General features: G+C 41.8%; 2 long non-coding RNA genes and 2 other non-coding genes across 15 annotated transcripts in view; 2 read left to right on the forward strand and 2 right to left on the reverse strand.

Moving 5' to 3' along the window:
- Positions 1-9,981: 9,981 nt before the first annotated feature.
- On the reverse strand, positions 9,982-12,320 carry 1700031P21Rik (RIKEN cDNA 1700031P21 gene). Its single transcript, NR_045910.1, has 3 exons — positions 12,178-12,320; positions 11,988-12,053; positions 9,982-10,076 (listed from the first exon to the last, which is right to left on the reverse strand). It is a non-coding gene; the product is annotated as an RIKEN cDNA 1700031P21 gene (long non-coding RNA).
- A 630-nt stretch (positions 12,321-12,950) lies between these two features.
- Positions 12,951-26,628, forward strand: part of Gm35239 — a 59,318-nt gene continuing 45,640 nt past the window's right edge. For 7 of the 12 annotated variants that reach the window (XR_001780609.2, XR_001780612.2, XR_001780615.2 and 4 more), the window contains exons 1-2: positions 12,951-15,062; positions 17,509-17,756. This is a non-coding gene — a long non-coding RNA (predicted gene, 35239). Of the gene's footprint in view, positions 15,063-15,828; positions 15,969-17,508; positions 17,757-19,491; positions 19,630-26,628 lie in introns of those variants that run through there. The other 5 variants (XR_872752.3, XR_001780614.2, XR_001780610.1 and 2 more) reach the window with 5 other exon arrangements.
- Positions 13,786-13,892, forward strand: LOC115488100. Its single transcript, XR_003950386.1, has one exon. It is a non-coding gene; the product is annotated as a U6 spliceosomal RNA (small nuclear RNA).
- On the reverse strand, positions 14,483-14,589 carry Gm23296. The gene has a single exon (XR_003950387.1). It is a non-coding gene; the product is annotated as a U6 spliceosomal RNA (small nuclear RNA).

The following is a 26,628-nucleotide window of genomic DNA, read 5'->3' on the forward strand; positions in this document are numbered from 1 at the left end:
TTGATAGAAGCAGTCTCTGTAAGAGAGAAGTCTTCAGGCTGTAAATATCCAGAGGGGAGACGGCTATAGTGGACATTTTCTATACACACCATCTAGTGAGAAAAATTTTCACTTTATTCTAAATAAGACTGAGATCAGCATGGTACAGTGTGTGATAGGAGTTTCCCCTAAGTGCATCCTCCAATTAGATTAGAACCTTTAGCATCCCAACTTATCCTAACATATCTCTTGGATTTCCCATCTTACACAAGTCCAGGTTTTTCCTCCTAACTCTTATATGCTGTCAGTTAAAGCCAACAAGTCTATATTTCCAAAGACTGTCACATGCTACCATCATGCCGTGTATTATCTGTGAAAGTGATTTTCTTGCCATCTTCCAGCTGTTTATTTACAGAGATTTTAGAATAGTGTCCTCTCTCTTTCTCCCCCCCTCCCCCTCCCACCCCCCTTACCCCTTCCCCTCCTTCCCCCTCCCCCCCGTCACCCCTTCCCCTCCTTCCCCCTCACCCCCTCACCCCTTCCCCTCCCCTTCCCTCCCCCCTCCCTCCATCTCCCTGTCTCTCTCAGTTCTTTGCACTGATTTCTTGCGGCATCTTATTCTCATATTACTAAAAACAAAATTGAGTCTTATGCTTCTGAGATGCCCAATTTAATTGTACTGTTAGACTTTCACCACAAATTTAGATTTGTGTATTCATAGTTCATCTCCAGGCACTGAGCCTTGTTTAATTAGGAATATATTGGGCAGAGTCTATAATGAATTCCTTTATTCAAATACATAATTTTATTTCAGTGTTAACTTTATTCTAGGTAATATGTTAGATTTTTTTTTTTAATTGAAGACCAGGTTCTCAAGGTCCTCAGAATTTAAGAGGCAGTACATGGACGAGATGGTCTCAGCTCAGTCTTACAGAGCTATAAAAGGGTTTGCCTGGGGTTATATGGAAGGTCAGAGAGGAGATTCCTGTGGAGGAGGCGCACCCTGAAGGTTGGCGGTCACAAAAAGCTGTCATCGGTAAAAGGCTTAACAAACCCCGATTTGGTCAGTTCTAGCATCGTTCGTTTCAAGAGCAAAGCCGAGTGTTCCTGTCCTCAGAGGTTTCTTATCTTACCCATGGCACGTGGTCACCAAAGCAATTCTTCCTGCTCTGACTTCCTGCAAATCCAAGCTAGCAGATGAGAGCCACAGGTCTCTGCTGGAGAGACACACAGGTGGGCCCAAGGCATTTCTACACTTGCTGAACAAAAAGCCTAACGCAGATGCCCCCAGGAATTGGGTGCACAGAAACAGTACTGACTGAAGGTGAGTGAATACTTAATCCAAGGAGCAGACTCTGTGATCTTCGGGAGGGCAGCTCGATGCCAATTTTTTATGTAGGTAATTAAAATATTACCTTGCTGCTGCCTTTGGCTTCTTTACACAGATAAACCATACTCATATTTAAAAAAATAGTTACTTTCTACAGCATCAGTAGGAGACTCCACAGGGTTTTTAATACCTCAATAAATATTCACAATAAATAGTCACATACCATAAACACATGACAAAGAGAGTAAGGTTGGTAGAAAAAGGTAAGTGTTTGATAATGTCTGCTTAAAATTTCTTATAAAGCTTTTTACTATACTCTGTATTTTCTTTTTTGATTTCAATGTAGTATTTATTAAGTGCCTACTGTATGTGAAGATTTTCGGGGAACCAAAGGACAAATAGTACTCAGCTTCTAACCTCAGACATCCAACCAGGAAAACGAGTAGAAAGGTCACTGAAAACATGAATGAAGTATACAGTGAAAGAACCTAGTGGGGAAACCCCCACTCTGTTCCCGATTCGGCATACACCCAAGAATCACAAACAGAACAGAACGCCTTGATGTAAAAACATGAGGTAGTTTAATGGCAGAGCTCCAGGTCGAAACGTATCTCACACAGGAGACAGTGGATTTGACCACGAGGCTTGGAAGCTAGGGGTTTTTATAGAAAAGGGGCTGGGGCTGGGGGACGAATTGGCGCGGTTTCACATGATTGGTCCATTTAAACATGAGCAGACTGTACATGCAGATAACATTTAACTTAGGTCAGAAGGGCGGGAGATAGGGAGGCGCCGGGCCAGTCTGGACAGGTCATTCTCTTTATCTTTATGGCCAAGCAGCCTCAGGAATGTCTTAACCAGGGGCCTACCTGGGCATGTCCTGTCCTGTTCTGCTATGTTCTCAGCCCCAGGTTTCAAAGCTCACAACTTTTTAGGCTATTTGACATAAATTACATGAATCACATGAATCACAGGTCTCAAGTTTTATTTTCTTTCAATAGTAAAATATGAAATGTTTATGTGGATGAAAAAGGCTCCAAGGTGAGATGTGTTTACTACAAACGAGATTGCTGTTAGTTCTTTAAGGACGAGTCATTTACTGAAGTGAAAGTACACAAATGAGATGCAGTATCTATTGAAAAACGGATGAGTCCGTGTAAACAGCACCCAGATGTCAGAACCGAATGTGTCCATAGTCTCTCTGTCTTGAAATTTTCCACCTTTCTTCTTCAAAGATAATGGCCATTCTGAATAAAACTTTCCCCCTTTTTGAGAATTCACAAAAGTAGAACAGACCACTCAACAAAATAAATATATTTGTTTGGCCTCTTTTGATTAGCATTTTGTTTTCATGATTCTGATGTATTGCAGTATTTCATTGTGAAGACAGATATCTAGACCAGACTGCGTGTGTTACACTCTACCAGATTCTGACAGTTTTTGTGATTGTACAAATCTACACATTCTATTGGAATTAAATGAAAGACAGATTTGTATATACCTGTCCAACAAAACAAGGATTTTTCTTTAGAAGCAATACAATTGTGACTTTGTAGCTATGCAAACATTGTAGTGTGTGCTTACTAATATAAACCTGGATGGTGTAGAGTACTAAACACCTGGGCTACAGTATGCAGCCTACTGCACCTGTGCCACACATCTACGCTGCATGCTCTCTTTCTGAACACCAGAGGTGAGCTAATGCATACATAATGCTAAGTACCTGGACGTGTGTCTATCTACACACAGAATGGGTACAGTCAAAACGTCGTGTAAAAGATCAAGCATGGCTTACCTGTGGAGGATGCTTAGCATTCAACGGAGCTTGTAGGATTCAGGCTTTCTCTAGCTGAGTCACTGAGCAGCTGAGGGTGAAGGTGAAGGCTGAAGACATTGCTGTGTCCTAATGTCAACTTTATCATTTAGGCTACACCACATTTAATTACATTTGCCCCTCAACAGCAAAGTAATTTTCGCTTTTTTTTTTTTTCTTTCTTTCGAGACAGGGTTTCTCTGTGCAGCCCTGGCTGTCCTGGAACTCACTCTGTAGACCAGGCTGGCCTCGAACTCAGAAATCCGCCTGCCTCTGCCTCCCGAGGGCTGGGATTAAAGGCGTGTGCCACCACGCCCGGCTGATAATTTTTGCTTTTTTTTAATTAAAAAAAAGATTTAAAAAATGTTTAAATTATTTGTGTGTGTGCATGGGTATGTGACCATGAGTGAGGTGCCTGAGGCGGCCAGGAGAGGCCATTGGATCCCCTGTGGCTGGAGTCACAGGTGCTTGTGAGCTTGTCTGATCTGGGTGCTGGGAACCAAACTCAGGTCCTCTGCAAGAACAGTACAGTCTTAACTGCTCAGTCATTACTCTAGGCTCCCTTTATAACTTTTATTTTTACTTTATAGACTTTTATATTTTAGAAAACTTTGGACTCTCTTGGATGATGCTTAGCTTAGAATATATGCATTGCTGGGACTGTCCTCTGAGGATACCATGGCATACAGGTGTGTACTGTGTGTATATAAACACACAGAGCTGCATATTAATACACATTAATAAAATAAATCTTAAAACATATATATACTTTGTATTGGGTACAGAATATTTTTCTTTGATTATATCATGACTCTACACTTTTTCTATTATAATTTTAAAAGCCTATTTTCTTTTTTTAAAGAAACAAACACAAATTCGCCAAGGCTTGTATAAGATCAGGATAATCTATATCACAGGCTTCCACCGTCACGTCCTGTCCTATTGGAAGGTTCAGGCAGTGACACAAATGGAGCTGTCATTTCCTGGAGAACAAGATCTTCTTTCTGTAACACTCCCTGAAAGATGAGCCTGGGGCATTCTGGGAGTAGGTGCCACTTGAGTCACGTGTCTTTTGAGGGGTTTCTAGGTTTTCCTATTTCTTTTTATTCTAGGTTTGCTTCTAAGTAGGTAGTGTAGGGTGAGTGTTCTATTAAAGACAATGTTTCAAGGTTGGTTCCATATTTTCTACATTTTTACAAATTTATACTTTCATTTGCATGTGTGTTCATGTGTGTGCATGTGTGTATGTGTGTGTGTTGTTCATGCATAAGCATGTGGATATCAGATGGCAACTTGTGAGAATTAGTTCTTTCCTTCCCCCAGTGTGGGGTTTAAACTTAGGTGGTCAGGCTTGGCAGCATTTAGGATTGGTAGCAAAGCTTCTTTACCCACTGTGCAGTGCTTGCCAGCCCCATTTTCACTTTTGAAATGGTTCATTGAGGTTTGCTACAGTGAATCATCTTAGGGTTACTTTTAATTTTCCTATTTCCCCTTTTTCTTGGCTTCTCTTCAGCTGTATGTTCCTGGTCCGGATACATCAAATTCTGATGGGATCCTTTCTGCATGTGGGAACTCTCTTGGAAATGTTACATGGTGTGGGATTGGATAGCATATGTAGACAGCCACGCTAGGGATCTGCCACTGTAGATAACAGGTGTTCTGGTAGTAAAAGGAAGAAAGGGCCGCTGCTTGGGTGTCTTAGTCAGGGTTTCTATTCCTGCACAAACATCATGACCAAGAAGCAAGTTGGGGAGGAAAGGGTTTATTGAGCTTACACTTCCATACTGTTGTTCATCACCAAGGAAGCCAGGACTGGAACTCAAGGAGGTCAGAAAGCAGGAGCTGATGCAGAAGCCATGGATGGATGTTCTTTACTGTCTTGCCTCCCCTGGCTTTCTCAGCCTGCTCCCTTATAGAACTCAAGACTACCAGCCCAGGGATGGTCCCACCCATAAGGAGCCTTTCCCCCCTTGATAACTAATTGAGAAAATGCCTTACAGTTGGATCTCAAGGAGGCATTTCTCCAACTAAAACTCCTTTCTCTGTGATAACTCCAACTTGTGTCAAGTTGACACAAAACTAGCCAGTACACTGGGATAGGGTGAACATGCAGAACACAAGCTAATTGGGACAAAAACTAGCCTCAGACAAATGGTGCAAACAGCCCAGTCAGCCCTCAGAAGATGGCCTGTCTGAAGTAGAAAGTCTACTGATTTAATCAAATGGTCGAGAAAGACAACTTAATAAAATAAAATAAAATAAAATAAAATAAAATAAAATAAAGTGTCCATCCCATCAAGAGTAAGATCACTGGGAATTTGGGGGTGGTTTTGTTTATTAAAATACTGAGTGCTTGCTGGGTAATAAACAGTAACATTCAATGTATAGTTTTTCAAGAGCCTTCCCTGTTCCCAGGACAACAGACATGAGTAAGCGGCCACCTCCGTCATTACAGAGGTCAAAGTCTAAGGAGGGTAAAAGATAAGACACACCCAGGTAACTAGTTACACAAAGCATTATGTGATAAGGAATATGCAGAAAGAAGAGAGAAAATGAAACAATAGGTTTTTTTTGAGTATCTTTCGTGAGGCAGTCACACCGAGTGCACCTTCTTAACAGAAGGTGGTTTATTCTTAAGACATTGTGATCAAGTACTCTAGATAACTCTGCCATTTAATGACAGAGCTAAGACTCAAATTCTGATATGTCCAGCCTGTGTTTCTAACAACCCTACAGATTAGGAATCACGTTTTCAGGGGCTGGAGAGATGGCTCAGTGGTTAAGAGCACTGATTGTTCTTCTGAAGGTCCTGAGTTCAACTCCCAGCAACCACATGGTGGCTCACAACCATCTGTAGCGAGATCTGGTGCCCTCTTCTGGAGTGTCTGAAGGCAGCTACAGTGTACATAAATAAATAAATAAGTCTTTTTAAAAAAAAAAAAGAATCATGTTATCTACAGAAAAGAGTTTTTGTTTGTTTGTTTGCCTTTGTAGTGATGAGGACCTGCCTCATGCAGGCCTTCGGTCCCTGATCTCCAACCCAGGGGATACTAACTAATCTTGTATTTTAGAATATGGATGAGAAAGGGAGTCCTCCTCTTCCTCCTCTTCTTCTGCCTGTATGACTTACTATGGTCCACTTTTTTTTTAAATTAACTATTAGTATTTATATAACAATCTTTTAACCTCTAGTTTCTGCTCTATTCAAGTATCAAGAATGCACAGTTTTCTGCCTCAAGTTCATTTCTTGCCTTCATTTACCTTCCTGCTTCTTGGTTTCTCAAGAGTTCCCACTTCAGCTGTCACCATTCCCTGAGGCAAACGAACACAAGTAGAGCTTTTCATCTAGGAAGGGTCAGCTGACCACCGGCGTGGGCTTCTCTTCCACAGGGATTGCTTGGTGGAGAGGAGATGCTGGATGCTGAGCCCAGAAAGGACAACTTGAGTTTCCTGGTTGAAATTCCATTCTTACAATGTGTAAGCTACTTGGCAGATCATGTTTGTCCTCTGCAGGTCTCTGCTTCCGAATAGGCAGTGACTAATGGTAATCCGTCCCCTAGCTGTCCTTCCTGAGCTTCTAAAGAGTTCTCTCAAGACAGTACTAAGTTCATAGTAGAAAGTACTAAGTTCATAATAGAAACTAGAAGTGCGGAGACAATTTCACCTGTTTAAGTTTGTATAGAGGTTGGCTTTGAATAAAAAACAAAACTGGGTTTGAACAGGATTTGTGATCTTAACTGAGATTGCTACTATTTTTGGCTTTTCACTGGTGTCAAACAAAGCTAGAACTCTAAGGAGCTGAATCCTCTGTCTCTTTATTGGTAAGGACCAAAGTAAGCAAAGAGATTAAAAGCAGCAATACAATATATAATAGATGCTCAACAATTTGTGGTTGTGGGGATCAACTGGATGACAGAAACTATTTTGGTGTCCTAAAAGCTTACCAGGGTTTTAGAGCATAAACACTTATGACCTATGCTATGCCTGATGTGACCAATGGGGTTGTAATCTTATTTTTAGAGGATTCTTTGAGCTTAGAGATATAGACATTCCCAAGGTCTTGATGAGGTAACTCCCTAGATGTTCAAGCTGTGAGGAGAACTGGGATCTGCAGTGAAGTGGAAGCGGCTCTTCACCACGCCATGGGCACACACTCCTGTGCTCTTAATTGTTGCCTAATGAGCGGATGAACTGTCCATCTATCCTCTCCAAGAGACTCTGTGAGGAAATAATGTGCACAAGTAAAACATGGTTTCATGTTTTCATGTTTCAAAAAAGATTTTCACTGGACAATGAGACTAAAAGAGGTTGATGTTGTGATCACGAGGGAGCTGAGCAGAGGAGAATTTGACATCCAAACACATGTGACTCATATACTTGGTCTCAGCAATGAGTAAAATATGGTCTTGTATTTCATTCTCTAAGTATTTTCTCTTCTCTGTATTAACGGTCAGCTGAAATTACCTACTCTTTCATTTGCATATCTTCTCATTGTTTATCTCTTCTACACAGGAGAACTCTGTGAAGCAAGAGGTTGAGGGACTGGGTCATTGCTCTACACTGGTGCCAAGAACACTGAGAACTTTGTAAATAAAATACTATCACTTGGAGAGTAGGCAGTTAACAACACCACAAAGTTACATAGATAGTTTTCAATTCAACTTAACTGAAACTTCTCCAGTCAGGATGTCTACCAACTGTGAGGAATCAATACATATGCAGCAAGAGGATACAGATAAAGTTCCAGAAACCAGGGTTTTACTGTTTAAAGCAGTGAACCCCTTGGCCATAGACATCAGTGATCCAAGTTTTCCTTATTTAAGCAGAGTGCTGTGCAGTGTAACTGGCAGTTTCTAGTGAGATTTAGGTTCAAGTATACAGTTGAAATGCGCTGAAAAATGAATATACTATATACTGACTGACATGAAGAACCTTCCATCATTCCAGAAAGTTCCCTTGTAGTCTACACACCATTTTCCCCTATAATAGACATTTCAATTTCTATTACCATTAGGTTGGCTTTGCTTATACATAGACTTTAGCATATCTAGCTTAAACATTTTTTATTATTATTTTTATTATTTTATTTATTTACACCTCAAATTTTGCCCCCCCCCACAGATTTCTTTACTCCCCTTTCCACTCCCTTTGCCTATGAGAGGGTGCCCCCTGCTCCTGTATCTCTCCTTCCTAGTCTGTATAAGGTTAGGAACATCCTCTCCCACTGAGGCCAGACAAGGCAGTCCTCTGCTACATATGTGCCAGAGATCTCAGACCAGCCAGTGTATGCTCTTTGGTTGGTGGCTCAGTCTCTGAGAGCCCCCATGGGTCCAGGTTAGTTAACACTGTTGGTCTTCCTATGGAGTTGCCACCACCTTTAGTTCCTTCAATCCTTCCCCTAACTCTTCCATAGGGGTCCCTGACCTCTGTCCAGTGGTTGGCTGTAAGTATCTGCATCTGTCTCAGTCAGCTTCTGGTAGGACCTCTCAGAGGACAGCCATACTACATACACTCTTCTCTGCAAGCACAACACAGCGTCAATAATAGTGTCAATGAAAGACCCACAAAGTAAGGACTCCCCCATGTTCTGACTCAGGAGAGGTGACACCCCAAATCACTCAAGAGAAACAGTCTTGATGCAAACTGAAAGAGGACTTTTATTCCAGGTGCACTCTGGGGCCCACAGTCGTACAGCATGCAGGGGTAGAGGACCGTGTGGTCCTTGAGTAGCTGGGAGAGGGGGTATTTAAAGGAAGAAAGCACAACTCAAGGGGGTGGGGAGGGCATTGTTGGAAAATACCAAAAATATCAGTTAAGAGTCACAAGTAAGTGGAAAGTTAAAAGGAATAATACCTGGTAATTGTGTGGTTATTTCTCAAGACAGTTTCTATGAGCCTCTAACAATAACACATTTGCATAGCGGATTCCAGGAGTGGTCCCAACAATCCCTGAACCCAGGAAGTGGGTGGGTGAAGGAATATCACTATCTGTTTTATGATTAGCATGCCTTGGAACATTTAGTCACAAAGGTCACATTCTCAAGCCTGGGCCTAAAGGCCTAGTTTTTTGTTTTTATGTTACACTTTTTCATCAGGATTTGGTGCCTGCCCATGGGATGGATCCCAAGTTGGGTCAGTCACTGGATGGCCATTCCTTTAGTCTCTGCTCCATTTTTGTCCCTGCATTTCTTTTAGACAGGAACAATTCTGGGTTGAAAATCTTGAAGGTGTGTTGGTGTCTCCATCCCTCCACTGAAAGCCCTGTCTGACTACTAGAGGTAGTCTCTTCAGGTTCTATCTCCCCACTGTTGGGCATTTTGTTTAAGATCACCCACATTGAATCCTGGGAGCTTTAAACACTTCTTAATTGCATTTATTTATGTAGGATAGGTAGGATTTATGTATGTAGGATTTGGGGAATACCTGTGCCTTGTGTGAAAGTCAGAAATTGATTCTCTCCTCCCACCTTGTAGGTCTCAGAGAGAGCTCAGGTTGTCAGGCTCAGTGGCAAGTAAGCACCTTTACTTGCTGAGTCATCTCACTGGCACATGTGCATAGACTTTCATGAATAGACTCATGACACAAACCTCTCCCAGTTGTCTTCTTTTGTGTACCACACCTGTGAAACACATTCATTCTGTGCACATCAGCAACAGGCTTCTTCTTATGGCTGAATAGCATTCCATTGTATCCGTATGTCACAATCCATCTTTCCCCACATTATACAAATCTATGGATTTAAGTCTTAATTTCTCCTGTATAAATAGAAATTAGAAACTGGTGGGTCCCAATATGTTTCCCTCTGTAAGACTTCCCACTTTTTTTATTGCTGTGATAAAATACTCTGGCAAAAGTAATTTCAAGAGTCATTTATGTACACTTATAGTTCAAGGTACAGTTGATCATGGAAAGAAGTCTGGGCAACAGAAACTTGAAGTAGCTGGTCACATGACATCTACAATGAGGGGAGAGGGTGAGTGTTGGCTTGCAAGCGGTCAGTTCACATCAATATATATCACAACTAATATCAAGCTAATCCCACACAGGAACGTCAGATGTCCACCTTCCAGTGACTCCTGACTATGCCAAGGTGATAATTAGCATGAATCTTTGCACAGGAAAAGCTAAAGAGTTCTTCAAAAATGTATCAGCTCTCCTCTCTCCCTCCCTGACAGTGTCTACCCATCACCTAAGAGTGCTAGATGCTCTGCAGAGTCGCCTGATTTTGTTTATTCTTGAGTTTTGTCATTTTAGTACTGTGAGATGGTATTTAGCAGACATGAGCAATTTTCTGAGGATTAGCCTGTTGAATTTGTTTCCATTTTCAGGGGAGGCATTTATATATCTTTTTCTATTTTCCCTTTTTGTTTCATTGTGCTTTTCATTTGTTATACTTTTGCTAAATATTTGTCTAAACCTTTTGCCCATTTAGATTTATTTTCTCTTATGGGTATGAGTGTTTTGCCTGTATGTATGTCTGCCTGTGTTCCACAATGTGCCTGGTGCCTTCAGAAATTAGAAGAGGAGGTCAACTGCCTGGAACCGGGGTTTCAGATAACCATCTGTGAGCCATCAGGTGTTTGCTATGAATGAGCCTGGGTCCTCTGGAAAAGCAACCAGTGCTCTTAACTGCTGAGCCTTTTTTCCAGCCCCATCTTAATTTATTCTTGATACATTTCTGATGATGGGTTCTGATTATTCTCTTGAGATTTGTCTTGTATTACAGTTTGACTCTCTGTTGAACAGTTTGACTCTGTTTATGATAAAGACCAGTTTGACAAGTTTTTCAGAGATTCTACTTTCTGTATTCTATCTTAGAACTCTTTGTTCACCCTAAGGTTGCAAAAAATACTTTCCTATGTTTTCTTCTATAATCTCTATCTCAAGTTAATTTTTCACTTGAAAGAAAAGAAAACTAAATCTTACCCACATACTTTGGAGTCCTCAGAAGTACTGAAAATCAGTGAGATTGGTAAAGGCGCTTGCTATCCAGCCCAATGAATGAGGGTTTTATCCCTAGAACCTACTTGGTGGAAGGAGAAATCTAACTCCTGGCAAATTGTCCTCTGACCACAACACACATGCAAAGGAAATAAATAAACAATGCAATAAAAATATTAAAAGAAGTACTAAAACCCATTTAACCTCATGGGGATGTTGAGATAAAAATCATTAAATTAATGCTTGTTTACTGACCTAAACCTGAAGTTGGCTTGATTAAGCATTCATTCAGACATCTGAATGTTAGTTTATGGAAACAAAGGGAGGGGGAGGGGGAGAGGTGAGGTGAGAGGGAGGGACTGTGAGGAGAGGGAGGGAGGGAGGGTCTCAGAGGAGAGGAGAAAGGGGAAGTTGCAATCTAGATGGAAAGTAAATAAATACAAAATTATCATAAAAGGCAGGCTAATAGAAAGTTACACCAAAGCATTTTTAAAAAGCATCTAATTGGAAATTTTAATTCAATAGACCTGTCATTTTCACTCCTGTTTTTCCTGGGGGAAGAACAGTGTTTTATTACTTTTCAAAAGTTGTTAGAAAACAACCAACTTTCTTTTTTTTTTTTTTTGAGACAGGGTTTCTTTGAATAGCCCTGGTTGTCTTGGAACCCACTCTGTAGACCAGTCTGGCCTCGAACTCAGAAATTCGCCTGCCTCTGCCTCCCGAATGCTGGTATTAAAGGTGTGCGCCACCACCGCCCGGCTCTGCGTGACTTCATAACCCTTCTTTTTCTGCATATCAGAAAACCGGTGCCAATTAAACAAGTTTTAAAATTATTTTCTCATGCCAAGTTGGAGGAAAGATGGGAGGACGAGGAGAAGGGAAAAAAAAAAAAAAGAAACTCTAGTTAAATTAAGTAGTAACTTGCCTTGTCCTTCGGTAGTTCGTTTGTTAATGAATTGAGACAGTTTGTATAGGTGTTGTACAGGACTATCTTCTGAAACAAACAAAATCTATCTTACCACATTCTGTAATGTCTACTGGCAAAAGATCATCTCAGCTGGGCTTGTTGACCCACACCTGCTCATAAAGGGGCAGGGAGGTCAGGCGACCCTTACCTGAGTATCCACCCTACCTACTGTAGTACGCAATTTTATCCATAACTAGAAGTGGCCTCGCTGAGGGGAGGGGTAGAGTCTGTAACCTAGGAAGACTAAGGGAGTGGGGTGGCTGGGTGGAGAAGTCTTCATCCCGACTGGGTAAAGGCTTTCTAGGCGTAACTTGGGGGGATGAACACCCTGGCTCTGTGAGCAACTCCTCCTTTACGTCATAGAAGGAAGCTCAACTCACCATTCCCTCCGCAGAGTGTCCTTTGGAGGACTCTTCTGTTTGCTGCTGGAACAAGGATAGGCCTTGTCTGTCTGCTCAAGAGAAGGAATTTTAGCTGACTAGCCTAGGCTGGGCTTGTATTCACTATGTAGGGAAATCTGCCCTTGAACTTCTAGTTCTTCTCTGTTTCCCACCCAAGTACTGGGATTACAGGCAGGTGCCACACCACAGCCGACTAATGGTGATAATTATAAGCACACAGGAAAACCTTTGCCCAGACTTCATTCTGAGAAATACTGAAACCACACCAAACTAGCAGTTTCTGACCTTTGTCCCTCATTTTACAGCCCACAAAGCTATGACTTGAACAGCTAAGACTTCGCTGTTATTTAAAATTACAACAAATATTTCCTCCAAGTAGGTATGTTTTACACATTTGTATCATAACAGGGCTAACATGTCATTTAATATACAGGAAAAGGAACGGAAGTACAAGAGTGACTCTGCTATTATTCTACTCCAAAGTGAGCAGTGTAAATCCTTAAATTTCCCTCTCAGGCCAAGTAGGTGGGCTTCCGCCCTTGCATCTGTGTTCCGGATGTTTGGTTACCAGGCAACGTCTAGCGCCTGCCAGACACCTGTGAAGGGGTGCGGCCCCTGGTCCCCGAGCCTCGGTCCTGGACCTAATCGGCGCCTGCGCAAAATGTGCACAGGCAGGCGTTACCTGCGACCGGCCACCCGCAGAGAGTGGACGGGCGTGGCCGCCCAGTCAAACTCGCGGGTCCAGGCCGGGCAGCGCCTGCTGGGAACAGACTGTACCCCAGGCTCTAGAGGACCTCCCCAAGCTTTTGCTGCGTTCCTAGAGTATGGTGCCCATAGTTCTGGGACCGAGTAGGCTATGCTGGGGAGGGGTCACCTGGCGGGTTGGGCATACTTCAACAGGCATTGGACTAGTGGAACATAGGTAACAAGTGTCCTGTTTTAGTGTGTGGGGGGAGTAGGTGATCGAGTCAGGGCCCTGGTCACTTAGCTGCCACACATTTCTCAAGCTCCCACACAGACGTAGGAGAACAGCGAGCCTCCCAGCGTGCCGGATAGCGGACTGCTTAGAGAACTCACTCCCCTCCCCAGGCCTCTAGAGGAAGGCTCTTACCCAACATGCACCAGGAGCTAATTTGCATAACCCCAAGGTAAACCACACGGACCCACGCCGCCAGCGTGATCCCCACTAAGCAGCAGGGGTTCATGAGCATAGCTACACAGTTTCACTGAAAAAACTTTTTCTTTGTTCCCGGGTTTACTGGGAGGCTAGGAGAAAAACGCGGGTCAAAGTCACCCTAACTTAAAAAGTCAGGAATTCTTCGTCCTTATATAGTCCACGGCTAGACACTACGATCGTGCTCGCTTCGGCAGCACATATACTAAAATTGGAACGATACAGAGAAGATTAGCATGGCCCCTGCGCAAGGATGACACGCAAATTCGTGAAGCGTTCCATATTTTGGCTCTGCTTACTATGAACAGGTCATTGGACCAAATTCCAAACAATAACTTTTGACTTCTCCCTCACAGCGTCTCCAAGTCAACCCAGCGCGTCATTCTTAAATCCTATCCTAGCTTTTTACTACTGTATCTGGCCCCTAGTGCTTGTTTTCATCAACTAAAATCTGCTGTTATTAAATTTGGGGAATGCATCATTGGCCAGTGTTTCTTCCAGGCTACATGCAGAGGGGCGCCTAGTGAGACAGATCCTAATGGCAGGCTGTTTTTTAGCTGTTACACACACTCGGGTCTACAAGCCGGAAGAGAATGAACTAGCGACGCTCCTGCTGTTTCCCTATTAGGGCTCATCAATTCATCAATGTAAATTAAAAAAAAAAAAGATTAATAAAGAAATTCATAAACTAAAAAGTCTTCTAAGAGAAAAATGTCATTATTCCCGGGGTGCTTGGGGTTTAGTATTACCTACCTGTTACCGCGAAACTCCATCTTATAAAGATATATACAAAGTTGCCAGCATTGTAAACTAGAATCTCAGTTTACACCCAATGTACTTTATTTAACACTACAGAGAGATAACAAAAATCGAGGTTGCAAAATATGGAACGCTTCACGAATTTGCGTGTCATCCTTGCGCAGGGGCCATGCTAATCTTCTCTGTATCGTTCCAATTTTAGTATATGTGCTGCCGAAGCGAGCACGATCTTAAGGCCTAACCGTGGACTATATAAGGACTCAGAAAATCAGATTCTTTAACTTAGGGTGATTTTAGTGCTTACGATCCTCGAACTCCTCCGTGCACCCTAAAACGAAGGAGAAATTTTTCAGCAGAACTGTGTGGCTAGACTCTTGAAATCCCCCTGCTGCTGAGGGAATTGCGCAGGCAGCGTGGGTCCGTGTGGTTTACCACGGGGGGGGGTATGCAAATTAGAGCCCGGTGCATGTCGGGTAATAGTCTTCCTCTGGAGGCCTAGGGAAGGTGGTGAGTTCGTGGCTCTCTCCCCGCGCGGCATGCCGGGACTGCGGGCGGTGAAGCCTCAACTTCTGTGAGCCGGCAGACTCCGTACCGCACAGCTCTAGACTAGTTGGTTTCACCACTTAAACGTTCTAGGGATAAGCACATTGGAAACAGAAAGTAGGGAACAAACAAAAGTCCCTAACTACCCTACCATTAGTAAGTCCTTTACTATATCTTACATTACAGCAAGTCCTTTCTATATCGCTTAATACTCAGCTCGCTCTCAAATTTACTTGATTTCAAAGATGCCATCTTAGAAATTGTCATAACATAAAGGGCTATACTTAATCTCACATCTTATTTAATGGCGGTATGCTTTGACTTCTATTTTCCAACGATCATTATTCGTTTCTCTTCAGGCTGTTAATTTCCTGAAGAAATAAGATACCTTGTTGTGGGTATGTCTTAGATGTGGTCCATTGTGTTGTTATGGATTTTATGTTGCTTAATTTGTTTATTCTCCCCGTTTCTTGAAAATGTGTAGTTTTGCAGAGGCTGAGAGTTTGACTTTAAAAAAAAAAAGCCGTATGCAATCATGATGGTAGGGCATGCACTTGATATTGTACCTCATCAGGAGCATGTGACGTTGACATGTGAATAATGAAATCTCATGGAGTCAGTATCCTGACACCTCCATTATCAAGCTTTTACAAATCTTCCACCCAATGGTTTTAGACAACACTGATAAACATTGTTCTGGTATGTTCGTATTTAACCCTTGGGTAGAGCACGCTGGCGCGGAAAGCACAGAGTTGGCCACCAGAGAAAGGGATGACAAATGAAGAAAGGGGTGTTGATTCTGAGTCTCTGGATCATTGGATTCCATAACCAGGTGTTTCCCAAAGTTGGAGCTAACAAATTACCTTCTTCGGGCAAGATTGGAGGTGTTTGTTCCCTCACTGGGCAATGGTTCTAGAGCCCTGCGGTGCTAGTTCTGAGCCCTGGTTTCTAGGGCTGTTGTCGCACAGAATTTTGTAAAATCCAGTGGACACACAGAAGCAGCCTCTCTTCCTCTCCTTCTGTTAGCATGAGATTTGTCTGGATATTTTCAATATGTTTCCGGTCAGTGTCTTAGGGGTTTATTGCTGTGAAGAGACACCATGACTACTGCAACTGTTACAAAGGACAACATTTAATTGAAGCTGGCTTAAAGGTTCAGAGGTTTAGTCCATTATCATCATAGTAGGAACCATGGCAGCATGCAGGCAGACATAGTGCTGGAGAAGAGCTGAGAGTTCTACATCTTGATCTACAAGCATCAGGAAGAGACAGTGAGCCACTAGGCCTGGTTTGAGCTTCTGAGACCTCAAAGCCAGTGACAAATATGCTCCAACAAGGCCACATCTCATAATTGTGCCACTCTTTATGGAACTATGGGGGGCATTTTTATTCAAACCACCACAGTCAGTCTATACAGTTATTGAAAGACTCATCTGTTAAGTGAATCTGCCAGGGTTATTCAAACTTAACATCTTCTTTACTCTTCTATCTCTGTCACACAGCTAGCTGCCTTTGTTGCTTTGTTTCCCATAGACTCTTGTCTTTCCTTACAGTGTTTTCCTGTTTCTTTTTTCCCATCCTGCAACCCTCCCGTCAACACTGCATACATTACACTAAACATGTTTACTCAGTATTAGACTTTTGCTATAAATTATGTTCATGTCTTACACCACACATTTGCAATATTAAAATGCTTTGGCTTCTGATGAACTCAAAATATGTTTAAACCGGGTGTGGTGGCTCATGCCTTTAATCCCAGCACTTGGGAGGTAGAGGCAGGCAGATTTCTGAGTTTGAGGCCAGCCTGGTCTACAGAGTGAGTTCCAGGGTAGCCAGGACTAAAACAAAAACAAGCAAAAAAATTGTTTAAGATCCCACATTAACAGTTTAATTTTAAAAATCCTGCTCTTTTACCCTAAAGTATATGTGATCAACCAGTCTTTTCATGGGGAAATACTGGTTTTTATTACATCTTCTAAGAGGCATTTAGGAAAGTTTGCAGTAGGTGGGTCTCTTTTAAAGTAGTCGAACCTTGAATTAAGATTTGCTTTTGTGAGAATAAGTTTAATAGGCATGGTTAACAACTTAGCTTTAGGAGACATTTATTTGAAGGATTTCCTCAGATTTTTTTAAATAAGGAAAAACTTATTTTTGTATTCTGGAACATTTGGACTTTATTGTTAGTAAATATTATTGTCATAATAATCCTACTTGTTCACATTAGCAGTAATTCTGTTGTTTTATCCAAAAATAGCTACTTAAAACTACTTACTGGGTAATTTTCTCAAACTGTCATACATCTTAGAGTCAACGACTTTTTAGATATAATGAGATGTATTTTTTCAGAGAAAGGAAACTGAGACTAAGCTCCCTTGAATAGTATTGGCACAGAACCTGTCAGTGTTTGAGGCCAGCTCCATTTCTCTTTCCTTCACACCACTGAGTACCGTTAAGTCAATACTTTTTTCAATGGGTTATGAAGGAAAAAGACTTTAAGTCTATCATTTCACAACCACACTTCTGAGTTGTCTTTCTGCCATAGCAGGATAGTACACACTGATTGGTAGAAAGTCAACTTGGCTGTAGTTCTTTTTATTCACAGGAAAGGAACATCCTGTGCTCTGACACTCTTTAAAAGCAAGAACAAGAAAAATGTAACATCCACCGCAAGTTATTTCCTGTTCAGGAATTTTGCTCTCATTTAAAAGAGAAGCGACTCAACCCAAATCCTTACATCCTCCTTGGCAGGAAGAGCTGAGTCATCACCGCACCTATGATGGATGTGCTTCATCTCCTCTGACATGGATAAGCTCAAGCTTCCGAGACTGAGGTGATCAGCCTGGATTCCAGGTGGCAACCATTATGAGAACCTACAAAACACCAGAGCAGGAGCTAGCTCCTGAGAGGGCCGTGGGTTTCTGAGAGATCTTTTTGAATACTTAGAGTTCTCCCCTGGAACTCATGGCCTTTGTAAGGTCTGCTTTGCATTTGTCATTATCTTTCCTCTCTTCTTTTTCCCCATCAGATAACCGGTGAAGCTGCTCTTGAATTCTCTACCACTCCTCTGCCTTTCCCCCTCCCCTCTCCCTTTATGGCTACATTCAGGATGAATCAGTGGTCCTGCACAATTTGTGGGGGGGGGGGGGAGATAGTCTTTTAAGAGATGTACTAGTCTATTTCATTTTTGGTATCTAACTCTATAAACTAAAGCATGCTATATTACCACTTCCCAAACTTGCCTGGTGATAGATCCCCGACTCAATTTCTGACAGCCTCTAGAGGTTTGATCTATTCTAGTCATCCAACGAGTGATATAGAACATCTCCCCAATGATCTGTGCTTCTTAAAAGATACTTGTAGGGTCCAGAGGGATAGCCGGCCAGTTGAGAGCACCTGCCGTCCTCGCAGAGGACCTGAGTCCAACTCTCAGTATGTGGCTACACATAGTGTGAATATATACATTTTTTTTTAAAGTCGTCTTTAAATGCCTTGACTTGTGGCTTTCTTTTAACTCTGTTAGTATTAAAACTCCATATGACCATTTTTGAACACAAGAATTGAGGTGAACCTGAATCTATGCTTTTTGGGTCATGGCTACTCATATTTGGCTCCAGAAATGTCTCTTACTACCCTTGAGGTGAGAGCTGTGTTCTTGCTTTGACACTGGTGTGAGATCTTCATTGTGCATAGAGTTTTCTCACAGTAAGCACTTCACTTAATTTGTAGTGAATGTGCCATTGGACGTGCCAGATGGGGGAAGCTGTCATAGATGAACATCCTAAATTTCTTGTAGTAGCTCTAAGTTAACCCATGGATAAACTCATTTCCCCCCTTCTGTCTTGTTTCAAAGGATAGGTGACCCTTGTGTATGAAATATGTGTGGGTGTAAAGCTTCATTGTCTGGGATCCAATATCTAAGCCGAGGTCTATGGCAGCTGTTTTACAACTATGTAAGTGTAGGTAAATGACAGCAGGGCAAAGTAGTCTCTGTTACAGACTACAGGCACTGCCTGGCCTTCAGGGGACCTCTCTGTAAGAAGCCAGTTTTGCTTCCTTTTGCACCTTCATCTCAACATTCCTTTATTCTACATAATTTTAAAAGTTCTCCTTTGAATTGGCTGTAGCATATGTTTTTATTGTTTTCTACATTACCTAAAATCTCTGATACACGATACACGTTTCTCTTTTTAATCCACAGAAGAGGCATGGTTTTAATTAAAAAATAGTTTTATATAAGTTTGGAGTTCTTCCACTGAGTTTCCCAGTGGACTCACCTAACAAAGCTAAGTATATTTATAGTCCGAGAAAGTACAGTTTATGGTCTAATTAAAGCTCAGATACATTTTTCTTCATTTTTTCATGACAATAGAAATTTGATGACTTTTTCTTATTGAAGTACTCTCTGTTAATTTTATAGTTTCTTTGTCTTTCCACAGATGATTCAGTGCTAACCTTCGATAGCAATAGTTGGGAATTTGGTGTGAAGATTTATTGAATATGCGCTATGACTATTTTTAGAGATAAAATCTCTGTTGGGTGAAATCCTCCGGAAAAACTTATCTTTTTATGACTTTATCTTCTTTAGACTCAGTCAGATAGGAATGCTGTGCTCACTAGCAAGGGACTTTAATATGAGATGCCAGAGTTGGTAAGTTTGGAAACCTGTCTCTTTATTCTTCATCTTTACAATTTTGGGACTTCGTACCTGCATTTATCTTTCAGAAAGGTATTTATTTGCCTCGTAATGAGTGTGCAATATTTTCCTAAATCCTAAATGCTACTAATTTGGACTGAGATATTCTAAATTAAAGGAACCCTATATATATTGATTTAAGATGATTCTAATTATTTAGGTTCTCAATATCCTAATTTAAGATTTCTTCTCAGTTTGTAAGATAAGTAAGTAAAATTCTCCTATAATCCCTTTGGCTTAGTTAGGGTTACTATTTCTGATGAAACATCATGATGAAAAGCAACTGGAAGAGGAAAGGTTTATTTCACTCACAGTTCCATTTAAAAATCATCAAAAGCAATGGGGGCAGGAACGTGGAGGGAGGAGCTGATGGCAGAGGCCATGGAGGGGTGCTGCTTACTGGCTTGCTCAACCTGTTTTGTTATCGAACACAAGGCCACCACCCACAATGGACAGAGCCTTCCCTCATCAGTCAATAATTAAGAAAATTGTCTTCTTTCAGGGTTTCTCTGTGCAGTCCTGGCTGTCCTGAAACTCACTCTATAGACCAGGCTGGCCTCAAACTCAGAAACCCACCTGCCTCCCAAGTGCTGGGATTAAAGGTGTGCGCCACCACTGCTTGGCTTAGAGCCTTGTCTTAAAGAGACATTTTCAATGAAGCTCCCTCCTCTCTGTTAACTCTCTGTTTGTATATACTTATGTCAAACTGACATAAAACTACCCAGCACATTCTTAAAAATAAGGTTGTAGAAAATTTCAAATGTTGTTCTAGTTCAAAAACTCCAATATCAATTCTGATCTGCAACTGGAAGACATTAAAGTATAAATTATCAAGGTGAAACAATAACCAGGGGAATAGATTAGAAGAGTAAACTTTTCTGAAATATTTTCTTTCCACTTATTAAAAATTAACTCAAGTTAATATATACCAACTATGTTCATTTGCATACACCGAGAACAATGTCTTGCATTCTCTGGTAATTCATAAGTGAACTAGTTCTAATAAAATCTCTTTTGTTTTTGTAAAAATAAAAAAGAAAGTATTCTTTATCTGTTTTATTGAAAATAGGTCTTTTTGCTTCATATAGTAATATCCTGATTACAGTATCCCCTCCCCTTATTCCTCCCAGGCCCTCTCCACCTCCTCTCCCAGGTAGAGCAAGTCCATTCTTGTATCTTATTTGTGATGGTTTGTATATGCTTAGCCCAGGGAATGGCATTATTTGGAAGTGTGGCCTTGTTGGAGTAGGTGGGCCACTGTGGACTTGCATCCTAGCACCTGGAAGCCAGTCTTCCACTAGCAGCCTTCAGATGAAGATGTAGAACCCTCAGCTACTCTTGCACCATGCCTGCCCGAATGCTGCCATGTTCCCACCATGATGAAAATGGACTGAACCTCTGAACCTAAAAGCCAGCCCCAATTAAATGCTGTCCTTATAAGAGTTGCCTTCATCTTGGTATCTGTTCACAGCAGTAAAACCCTAACTAAGACAGAAGTTGGTACCAGGGATGGGTTATTGCTGTGATATGCCTGACCGTGCTTTTGTCTGGAAGAAAATGGATTCAGGGAATTTGTATTTGAAAAGCAGTGGAATGGTTTAAGTGGGGTTTAAAGGGCTATCCTAGTAAGAATATGAAAGGCTTTCTTGCTGAGATTGATTTGAACTGTGCAGACCCGGCCCAAGAGAGTTTAGTGGAGAATTTCAGTGTATGGCCTAGAGTCCGTGATATTTTTGTGATATTTTGCTGAAGATTGTAGCTGCTTTCTGCTCTTCTCTTTAGGGTTTACCTGAGGCTAAGGTAAAGAGATTTATATTAACTGTATTGACAAAGGAACTCTCAAAATAAATAAATAAATAAATAAATAAATAAATAAAGCCCAGCAGAAACTTTGTTCTCTGGTTAAGTCTCATGAAAAGTGTTTCAAACAAGCACAGCAAGCTTAGAAAGGAAAAATACAAAATATATGAGGGCCACCAGGAAGGGAAATGAAGCTGAATCCAGTATTCAAGGATATTGCATTGAATTACGGAGTGGTGACCTTGAGGCAAGATTCCCACCCAGCTAAGTTTAGGACCAGGCGTGGTAGTACATGCCTTTTATTACAGGAGACTGAGGCAAGCAGATCTCTGAGTTCAAGGTCAGCATGGGGCAAAGCAAGTTTTAGATCCAGGCTTGGTAGTACACACCTTTAATTCCAGCATTTAGGAGACAGGCAAGAGTTCAAAGTCAGTCTACAGAGCAAGTTCTGGGACTGCTGAAAAGGTCAGTTTAGGAACTTTGGGAAGGTCAAGAAACCTTTGCCCCTCCAGAAGGGAGAGGCTAATTACCATTTCTCAGACCACAGGGCAGGAACTGACCTTCGGTTGGGGATACATTCAGCAGGACTGACTGTTGCCCACCTTCAGACAAGGGGAGTCCTTGTCACCTCATTCCCTAAAGACCTATCAGTTTAAAGGGTGCACTGTTTTGCCAATCATATTGTGCCTAGTTGCTGATGCTCTATTCTGCCCCTGGAAACCATATAAAAACTCACCAATCGGGTGCTGGGGGTCGCCACCTTTCCTTCGGGTCTGGAACGACCCCAGTGCACTGGAATAATACAATCTCTTGCTTTTTGCACTGATCCTGACTCCATGTGGTTCACTTGAGGGTGGGGGTGGGGTCCCTGGTAAGCTAAGGATCCCCAGAGTCTTACGAGCTAAGCTTAGACAGTGAAGGAGTTGGAAAACAGAATGTAATAGATATATAATAGAACAAGGGGCCATGTTCCAGCTCCAGGAAGCAGCAGAACTCAGCAGCTTTGGTCATTTGGCTCTGGCTTTATAGTTAAGAGGAAGAGACTACTGACACGATTGATGCTGGTTAGCTGGAGCTAAGAAATTAGTGGTGGTTAAGAAGAGACCAGCATCACTGAGGTGAAATCTGAGAAGTGTTTTCTGACAGCACAAAGAAGCTGTGTTTCCAGGGATAGCCAAGATTGTACCTTGTGCTTCAGCTGTATTTGGTAATGTGTAAGAGTCACCCATCTGGTTTTGAAGGCATGGCGGGTCATGAAGAAGAGCAGCTGAGGCTTGGCACTGTGAGAGGCCATGGAAGACCATTGGTGAAGGTACAGCCTCAGTTGCAGTGGAAGGCTCAGGACTGAAGGGGTCATGCAAAGGAGTTGAGGCTTGACACCATGAAGAGAGCCTATGAGAGTCTATTTGTGAAACCTAGTTACAGTGGAAGACCCCAGTGTATTGGAGATGCCAGTACAATGCGATGATCACCAAGAACAGCAGCATCAGAGGAGTGGATCAACCTGAGCTTAGAGTGCTACAGAGGGCAGAGCTGGAGAAGCCCAGAAGATCATGTATGGATCCCAGACATTGAAACAAGAAGCTGTAACATTGAAGTTGCCTTGGAGACCCCAAGATGTTCAAGATGCCAGAGCTGTAGGAAAGCTGTTAACAGGGAGTGGAACCAGCCCAGGAGAAAGAAGTTTGTTACAGTCAACAAATATGAAAAAGGAATTGGAGATCTGAAGACCACTTTGACATCAGTCATGGAGATGTAGAAGTTGGAGTTTGCCCACCTGGTTTCCTGTCTTGCTTTGGGGATTATAGTTAAGTGATTGGATGAATCTCAGAAGAGACCTTGAATTTTGGACTTTTAACATTGTTGATTGTGCTATAGACTATGGGGACTTTTGAAGTTAGACAAACAAAGATCTGACTGCCTTTGCAGCCCAGGTGTTGGAATTAAAGGCGTGCACTACTAAGCTCCGCTCTGGCTATCTTTTTTTTCTTTTTTCTTTTATTAGATATTTTCTTCATTTACATTTCAAATTCTATCAAAAAAGTCCCCTATATCCCCCTCCCCCGCCCTGCTCACCAACCCACCCTCTCCTGCTTCCTGGCCCTGCCATTCCCCTGTACTGGAGCATATGATCTTTGCAAGACCAAGGGCCTCTCCTCCCAATGATGGCCCTCCTCTGCTACATATGCAGCTAGAGACACAGCTCTGGGGGTGGGTGGGTGGGGGCGCTAACTGGTTAGTTCATATTGTTGTTCCTCCTATAGGGTTGCAGACCCCTTCAGCTCTTTGGGTACTTTCTCTAGCTCCTTCACTGGGGGCCCTGTGTTCCATCCAATAGATGGCCGTGAGCATCCACTTCTGAATTTGCCAGGCACTGGCATAGCCTCACAAGAGACAGCTATATCAGGGTCCTGTAAGCAAAATCTTGCTGGCATATGCAATAGTGTCTGAGTTTGGTGCCTGTTTATGGGATGAATCCCCAGGTGGGGCAGTCTGTGGATGGTCCTTCCTTCCATCTCAGCTCCAAACTTTGTCTTTGTAACTCCCTCCATGGGTATTTTGTTCCCCATTCTAAGGAGGTACGAAGTATCCACACTTTGGTCTTCCTTTTTCTTGAGTTTCATGTGTTTTGCAAATTGTATCTTGGGCTTTCTAAGTTTCTAGGCTAATATCCACTTATCAATGAGTGCATATCACATGAATTCTTTTGTGATTGTGTTACCTCACTCAGGATGATATCCTCCAGATCCATCCATTTGCCTAAGAATTTCATAAATTTATTGTTTTTAATAGCTGAGTAGTACTCCATTGTGTAAATGTACCACATTTTCTGTATCCATTCCTCTGTTGAGGGACATCTGGGTTCTTTCCAGCTTCTGGCTATTATAAATAAGGCTGCTATGAACATAGTGGAGCATGTGTCCTTATTACAAGTTGGAACATCTTCTGGGTATATGCCCAGGAGAGGTATTGCTGGATCTTTCAATAGTACCATGTCCAATTTTCTGAGGAACCGCCAGATTGACTTCCAGAGTAGTGGTACAAGCTTGCAATCCCACCAGCAATGGAGGAGTGTTCTCTTTCTCCACATCCTCGCCAGCATCTGCTGTCACCTGAATTTTTGATCTTAGCCATTCTGACTGGTGTGAGGTGGAATCTCAGGGTTGTTTTGATTTGCATTTCCCTGATGATTAAGGATGTTGAATATTTTTTCAGGTGCTTCTCAGCCATTCAGTATTCCTCAGTTGAGAATTCTTTGTTTAGCTCTGTAACCTACTTTTTTAATAGGGTTATTTGATTCTTTTGGAGTCCAGCTTCTTGAGTTCTTTGTATATATTGGATATTAGTCCCCTATCAGATTTAGGATTGGTAAAGATCCTTTCCCAATCTGTTGGTGGCCTTTTTGTCTTATTGACAGTGTCTTTTCTGACTTTATTTTTAAAGAAAGAAAAATGATATGTTTTTAATCAACTATGCATTTTGTGTGTCTTAGAAAGACATTACGATCCTGTGGCCAGAGTTCAAACCCAGCTGTAGGGCTTGCATTGCTCACTTCTCCAATGGCTAGTTTGAGTGGTGACCTTTGCTTTTTATTATCTTATATATGAGGGACCTAAAACATACTCCAATGGGTTGCAAATAAACACCGGGTTATCTTCCTTGTCATCATGTCTAGGTCAAAGTTTTATGATGGTGTGTGTTGTCTTCCCTGTGTTTGTTTCTTCTGCCCTCTCTAACCTTTCCCTTTTCTAAGTCATTCACTAAGTCCACTTGGCTTCTCTCTTTATTCACATTGCATATCATTCTAATGGGCCTCTATTGCTCCATCTCATATGCGGGCTATTTGAAAGTCTAGGTTTTTTTTTTTTTCTGCTGTATTTCATTTGCACATAGTTGACTATTGTTTTTGCACAAATACAAGTTTTAATAAATGGTTGCTCTGCCCCCATATCAGAAGCATCTGTAATTTCTGCCTTTCACATTACTATTTTTTGATTTCTTTCACATTGCAATTTTATGTTTTCTGCCAACTGTGCTCATAGCAACTCCAAAATGTTGCCTGCGTCCGTTACTTATACTCAACTAGTATATTTGTGGTTTTGTTTCTCAAATAATATCCACAGTACTGGGGAGGTGGAGGCAGGAGGGTCAGAAGGTCAAGTTCATCATCGTCTACACAGGAAGTTTGAAACTAGACTGGTATTTATAATATTTAAGCTAAAACTTCAATTTTGACATGTCTTGAAATATAGATTTATCTATATAAACTCAGGAGATCTAGCCAATCCTTATAAAATAAATGTTTCATTCTTGTTATGCTTTGGTGTCCTGGTAGACACGAAGATGTTGGAGAAGGTTTAAGCACAGAGGGGTGGTCTCCTGCAGTCATTTCAGGATCTGAACTATTTCCATCTAGTGCTCTGCTACCCAGATCTAAGTTCTCAGGTCAGCACTGAAAGTGAAAGTGGAGAAAGCGCACCTACTTTTTTTTTTTTTTTAACATGTCAGACAATAAGTCATTTATGTAGTTTTTGTTCACTTTTCTCTGATGAGACCTGGTCACACTGTCCTGGATGCAGGATGAGTCTTGGAGACAGCCCTGCAGGCACGGCCTAGCAGCACCCACTTGTTGAATAGAACAAATCTTTGGAAGACATGCAGCTACCTCTGCCACAGCCTCCCCACTGTGTCCTCCTGTCTTGCCCTGCCTCCTGCTCTACCTGTCTCTTTCCTCCACTCCTGTCTTCTGCAGGCCTGGTCCTCTCCCCTTTTGTTGTATTCTCTCTGTTAGTTTGGAACATACATTCACATTTTCTCATTTTAGTAGCTGCCCTTACAGTGCTAATACACTTACTTAACTTCTGTAAGCCTATATGTATTTACTGCACCTCTACAGATAAGAAAAGAATCCCTTCCTTTTCTCTCAAAAGAAACGCACATCTATCCTTCTTATTGTAGCATGTGGCTTTATTCTAACTTTAAAGAAACTCATAAAATTGTTATGAGTATTAAATAAACATTATGCATTTTAAAACTTCTGTGCTCACTTTTTTTCCCCTGTAACCTTTATTGCTAAATCCTAGACTTTGATCTCACTAATATCATTGTGAAGTATGTCCTCCAGATTTTTTCCCCACGTGAAGAGTCTGTGGCAGGTTCATCCCTCAGTTGTGATGCTAAAGTAGGTAAGTCAGTATGGAATTCTTGTGGTTAAAATTTCCTCTCAGT

This window comes from Mus musculus, chromosome 12 (assembly GCF_000001635.26).
Source record: "Mus musculus strain C57BL/6J chromosome 12, GRCm38.p6 C57BL/6J".
Taxonomy (NCBI): Eukaryota; Metazoa; Chordata; class Mammalia; order Rodentia; family Muridae; genus Mus; species Mus musculus.